At 44.6% G+C, this 6484-nt stretch overlaps 1 long non-coding RNA gene across 1 annotated transcript; it reads right to left on the bottom strand.

Moving 5' to 3' along the window:
* Positions 1-610: 610 nt before the first annotated feature.
* LOC139068823 (uncharacterized) lies at positions 611-5465 on the bottom strand. The gene is made up of 2 exons (XR_011520069.1): positions 894-5465; positions 611-806 (listed from the first exon to the last, which is right to left on the bottom strand). It is a non-coding gene; the product is annotated as an uncharacterized lncRNA (long non-coding RNA).
* Between the last annotated feature and the right edge of the window lie 1019 nt (positions 5466-6484).

The raw sequence follows: 6484 nt of genomic DNA, 5'->3' as shown, positions 1-6484 counted from the left end.
TGAAAGTGGGGACATGTCAGCTGGTTGCCATGGCTACAGTTATCTTTATGCATCTGTATGACTGCTGACTGGTGTGTGTTTCCTGTGACCTTTGACCTCAGACCGTACGGTTGGGCGTTCAGACGACGGCTAACTTTAATTCCATCAAGGTAAGAGGAAGCTCTTCCCTTCCTGTCTGAGCGATCCGTCTCCAGGTTTCCTCGTCCGGCGTCCAGCCCGCTGGCGTCCACCTTCATCTCACCTTCATCTCATCTCACTTCATTTATAGTGCAATACTTTCACATTATCATTTTCCCACACTTCTGTATACTTGTATTTTGTTGTTTTTCAATAAAGAATGACAAATTATTTAAGTTTGGTTTTTGTTGCACACAAATATATATCTGTAAAAAATATCTACAAAGCTAATGTTTACATAACAAGTATGATTGGGTTTTGCAATACGGCACTCAAGTTTATTTTAGTAAGATTTTCAAACCAAGTAAAGTTAGTAAAGAACACATTTCTATTGTCTGCTAAGAAACTGTTGGGATTTAAAATGGGCCTGTTGTACAAATAACTTGTAAATGATTATTCCTCACTTTTGTCTTAACCAAAGAAATTCCAGTAATTGAGCAAAAACATTTATTTTTAACACTACATTTTATAAAACAGGGCGCAAAGTGTCGGCACATGTATGTATGTCGATGGTCCGCCCCAACCAAACCAAGAGACACAGACGTCAGGGAGGCCAAGGTTGTGTCCAACGGTCTCTGCAGCTCTCTGGGCACCACGCCTCACTCAGCTGCCTCCGATGATCCAAATGGCTATGGAGAAAAAATAACAGGTTTGTCATAATTGTTTAAAGTACAAAACCATACATGAAGTGGTCAAGACAGGTATTTGGAACTTACACTTGCTGCGTTGAGTAGCTGATGTTGGAGACACAGGTTGCCATGGTGACCTTTTAACAGATCTAAGAAAAAAATGTAATAAAAGAATGAAACTTAAAAACTCCCAGACCTCATGTCATATTTACTAATCAGCTATGGCTGATTTGTTTGGAACACAGTGAGTTACACTAATTCTAATATATTTTTATTTCTATTATACATACATACTTTTTAACTGTTATTTTCACATGACTGTTATCAGGCTCTCTTGTTCTGGTTCTCATGATAATTCCGTGTAAGTTATCTTGTGCTTACTTCATCTGTATAATGTCTCTTTACTTTTGGTAAATTGTACTGAGTCCAGAATAAAGGCTAGTTGGCTGTACAAGATACAAACAAGTATTACGTTTTGGAAAAATATGAAACATCACCAGCATCTGTTAGAGCCTGTGGCGGGGTGCTGAGGGCCGGCTCCAGCCCAGGAATGAGCTCTCCACGCCGGCCGGGAGGGTTTGAAACACCGCCATCCTCTCCTCTGCTGGCTGTTCATTCTGTTATGGTTACCGGTGCTTGTGTTGCAATGTGAAACGCTTGGTCTCAGATTTTGTAAGAAAGATAATAAAATGTCCCCCCAAAATACGACTTAAATATATTTTCTCTTCTTCATGATACATTTAATGGCTGGTGCGACTCAGGAGTGATACCGCCGAAAAAAACTGTACTGAAAACTTGCTCAAAGCAAAATGTTTTCATTACGGAAATAAATTATAAACTTACCGATTTAAAACTTTTTTAATACAGGTACTTCTCACGAGCAGGCGCAGAAAACCTCCACCTAAACGCCGTGTGAGGGTCAGGTCGTTGGGTGTTCCAGTTAGCTCCGGTTGGGTTGAAGCTAGGTGGCTACATCCGTTAGCTCGGCTCCCACCTCCGCTTTAGCTTTGGGTTAGCCAGGGTTAGCTTCAGGTTAGCTCGTAGCTAGTTCGTCACTCGATCCCAGCCTTACAGCCCCACCCTCAGCGCCTCCTCTCTTCCCTTTTATGGAATTGTCTGGCCTGGACGGAACCTGTTGTCGCGTGCACGTCCCATTTACCGGTTCCGTTAGAACTTATGAGACGGTGCATCCATCAGGGTTCTAGGGGATGTCGGCGAGTTTTATCGTATCAGATCCGGGTTTGGACCACCTAATTAGAATCGTGTCTTTTATTTTAAAGGTGAAATGACTTGCACGAATAGCAATCCCCAGAGTAGTCCACTTCTTTTAAACTCGTTATCTTTTGGTTAAGATACTAGAGAGAAGTCTGGAGGCAAGCCAAGCCTCTCAGCAATTGTTTGGGTTATCTGGATTAATTGCGCCTCTAACAGCTTATGTGGGAGGTTGGTAACTATAAAATGATTTATGATAGTTGATCAGGCTAACATAAGTTTATCAATTTACTTAATTAATCAAACCTCTCCAGCTGGTAGAGACTTTTTCAATCTGCAATCAGAGCCAAAAATAACCTCTAATATTCTGATTTTATAGCCCTTAAGACAACTCGTTACTCGCAAGGAGGGGGAGTTAAACTCCCCTTATCTTAAGGTTTCTTTATATTATTTTATTACAAACTGTAAAGTAAGTCCTGATAATTCAGAGACCTATGATCGACATGCTTACCTCTGTGCAATTATGGCCAGGGCTCCAAACGTGAAGCTTTATGTTTCTTTTTCAAAAAAGGTTTATTACAAAATCAAAAATACAAAAATGGGTAAATAAAAAACAACTGCTATCCCCCAAGGAGGAATTAGTTCAAAATGATTAAATAAGAGTTAGTTTACACCAGCTCCTGTCTTCTGAGAATCTCCCCAGCTCTCGTCTTGGAATCTCCCCCCCCCCAAAAACTCTCTCAGCCCGATCTGAGCTGCATCCTTTTATATCATTCCTGAGACTGCTCTAAACAATGTAAGAGTCACAAGTCATTCTCTCCTGACAGTTTAGGTCAAGGGGTCATTAACCAAATACACTTTTTTAGCTCTACATAAGACATTTGGTATCATTTTCACTACATGCAGTATTCACATGAGGGCACAAAAGTTCATGTTGCACTCCTGGAATGGGAGCACAGGTCATAAATCTTCATGTTGGTAGCAAGTTGTAGATCTTCCTTCAGCATTCCTGAGGACTTCTGGGTCCAGATAGACTGTCCTTACTCCATTCCAGTCCTTCTTTTCCCGCCAGAGGTGGAGTTAGGGGCGGGGCCATGGGTGGACCCATGGGTGGATCCAGAGAAGCCAGCCTGCCTTTTGACCTTTTGCCTAGTTCTGTCCCCACCAGCAAGTCCTGAACTATTGTCCTCTTGACCCTTGTGTGACCCTTGTCTCTGACCACTGTTTCTAAGCCTTGACCGGCCAGGACTCGCAACACTGTGACACGGTCAAAATGGCGGTGGTGGCCACCTCCCATTATGGACAAAAAACGTGTTATTGGAGTCTATGGAATCCGTTTGTCCAGTATGTACAGTCTATGATATACACACATCTTCAGAGTCCTCCACAGACAGCTGGTCTGTCCCGGATGGGCATCCGGGAGCCCCTTCTCCCATTCTCATCGTTAAAAAAAGAACAGCAGAAGGATTTAACTGATTTAATTCCCTCGAGATACCAGCTTTTAATTACGGCAACTGCTCTTCCTGGTGTACATCGCTGGTTTCCCCATATGGGACTAAATTGGGACAATTCCAGGTCTTCTTTAAGATGCTTTTTCGTTGAAAACCAAATTTTTATCATATTTTTCACTATTGGATTCTTTATATGTTTTAATCATTTCTTTTACGAATCAGAGTATACATATAAAAAGAATGGCAACTTTAGATCTAGTGACTCTAATTCTTCCCAAAGGTGTGGGATTTGTGGCTGAAAAGGAATATGTAATTGCCCTTAACTGTGCAGCCCAGTAGTACCACTTTCAGTTGGGGCATTTCAGCTCCCCTCTATCATAGGGTGTGTAATGGATTAGAATTACATTTAATTAAGGACCATAAGAGATTGAAAATTCATATCTAGTATGAATCCATCTTACGGACACTGGGTTATTTAAATCAGAAGATTGGATCTTTTTATTACAGGGTGTAGTGGAATATAGTTGTATATTCTTACACTTTTTATTAGGTCCAGATATTATAATCAGAAGAGGTTGTTTTTACTTCAGGGAGTTTTATTTAAACACTTTGTATTGACTTAGAGACAAGAAAAGAGAGAGTTGGGATCGTTTAAGAATCTTTAATTTCTATAATTATAAATTCAAACAATCATCCAGGACTAACTCTCTATGATGGATGCATATGGATTTGAATGTTGAAGTGTTGGTGTGTGTGTTCAGAATCTCCAGGCTGAGGCAGGCGGATCTGTGTGTCAGATGTTTTGACTAGGAACCACGAGGGCTTCAGAAGCTCATGACATGAAACGCCATCTTGCCGAGTCTACGTACCGTGTGGAGTCTCCCGTGGTCAGATCAGGAATGTCAGGTCCTCGGACCTCCTTGGTACTGGACTGATGAAACAGTGTTGCAGCACGACAAAACCCGTCTACGGATAGCTCCCGGCAGTAGTGGCAGGTCTCAGGGCGTTCAGCTTTTATTTTGAAGGAACCGTCGTCTTGTTGTTCAAACGACAGAATTTCCAGCTTGACAGTTCTCAGCCTAAAAGTAGAAAAATACAGCTGGCCAGACTGTAATCTCCTTTAGCGATGATGATTTGAGAGCTGGTTGAAACTACGTTGAGTCTATGATGTAACTCCGTTGGAGCTGAGATGGAACTGCCCTTAAAATGGCGTTGCTCTGTTTTATTAACTTAGTTGTTTATAAATCTTAGCAAATCGGAGTGGACAAATTGAGTAAACACTCCAGATTCTGCCCTGCAACACAACGGAAGATCTGATTGGATGAGAACAATGTGTCATGCGTTCTTATGTGGATCAGTATGTCTGGTGCACAGTCCTGTTTATTCATTAAACACATAAATCATGACATTTTAATTTCACAGATCGTTCACCTGATTATTATTGATCAACAGTTGTTTTGATTAACTTTATTAGAAATAAAGTTCTTTGATTAATTAATGAAAAGCGTTCTTCGTCCTTCTTCTGTCTTCTTTCCTGGAATGTAAGCATTAGAAAGAAGCACCCGACCTTGGCGATTCCTGCACACTGTTACCGGTGCAGGATAACAGTTACATGATGGCCGGCCCATCATGCCGTACCCTCTCACCCACTGAATTCAGTGTCTCCACATGACTATTGACCAACACCGGGAGACCCTCCACTTCCTGGTCATCCAGGCTCCGGCTACGCCTCTCATCCTGGGTCATTCCTGGTTCTGCCGCCATGAGCCTCACATCTCCTGGTCCACCAGTAAAGTCCTGGCCTGGGGCACGGGTTGCCATAACCACCGGGGCTCCCCTGCACCTCGGACTGGAGCAGCCCCTCCCACAGACGTAGACCTGATGCTCGTCCCTCCTCAATACTACGACCTCGCTCAGGTCTTCGCTAAAGAACCCACTACCAGGTTACCTCCTCACCGACCCTACAACCTGGAGATCAGGCTCCAGCCTGCCACCCCCCCCCCCCCCCCCCCACCCCCCCTCGTGGTCGCCTGTTCTCCCTCTCTCCGGCGGAGACCCGGGCTATGGACAATTATATAACTGATGCCCTCCAGAAGGGATTCATCCGTCCCTCAACATCCCCCGGGGCCACGGGGTTTTTCTTTGTAAAGAAGAAGGAGGGGGGTCTCCGGCCCTGTATAGACTATCGAGGGTTAAATAAAATAACTATCAGGGACCGTCACCCTCTCCCTCTCATGGGCACCGCCCTGTATGCCATCACACAAGCCGCAGTGTTTACTAAACTGGATCTGCGCAGCGCCTATAACCTCATCCGTATTAAGGAAGGTGAGGAGTGGAAGACCGCTTTTATCACGCCCACTGGCCACTATGAATATCTGGTGATGCCTTTTGGACTCTGCAACAGCCCTGCCGTCTTCCAGCGGTTCATTACAGATGTGCTGAGAGACATCTTGGGCCTCTGGGTCTTTGTTTATCTAGATGACATCCTCATCTACTCACGCACGGCCGAAGAGCACATCCGGCATGTTCGAGTTGTTCTGTCCTGCCTCCTGGACCATGGACTTTACTGCAAACTGGAGAAGTGTGCGTTTCACCAGGAGTCCACCTCCTTCCTGGGTTTTACCATCTCCTCCCGGGGCCTGAAGATGGATCCCCAGAAGGTTCAGGCAGTAGCTCAGTGGCCTCTACCCACGACCCTGAAGCAGCTGCAAAGCTTCCTGGGTTTCTCGAACTTTTACCGGAGGTTTATACGCAACTTCAGCTCCCTCGCAGCGCCACTGACCTCACTCACCAAAACCACCAATCAGCCTTGCCCTTTTCGTCTTACTCCAGAGGCTGTCCGTGCTTTCCATGAGCTGGTCGGACGTTTCACTAAGGAACCCATCCTCCTCCACCCGGACCAGACCCGGACCTTCGTCATGGAGGTGGACACCTCTGATGTGGGAGCGGGGGCCGTTCTCTCGCAACGGGGTCCAGACTCTAAGCTCCACCCATGTGCCTACTTCTCCCGGAAGT

This window comes from Nothobranchius furzeri, chromosome 3 (genome assembly GCF_043380555.1).
Source record: "Nothobranchius furzeri strain GRZ-AD chromosome 3, NfurGRZ-RIMD1, whole genome shotgun sequence".
NCBI lineage: Eukaryota > Metazoa > Chordata > Actinopteri > Cyprinodontiformes > Nothobranchiidae > Nothobranchius > Nothobranchius furzeri.
The sequence above is the reverse complement of the archived record's forward strand: the minus strand, read 5'-3'. Positions and strand labels throughout refer to the sequence as shown.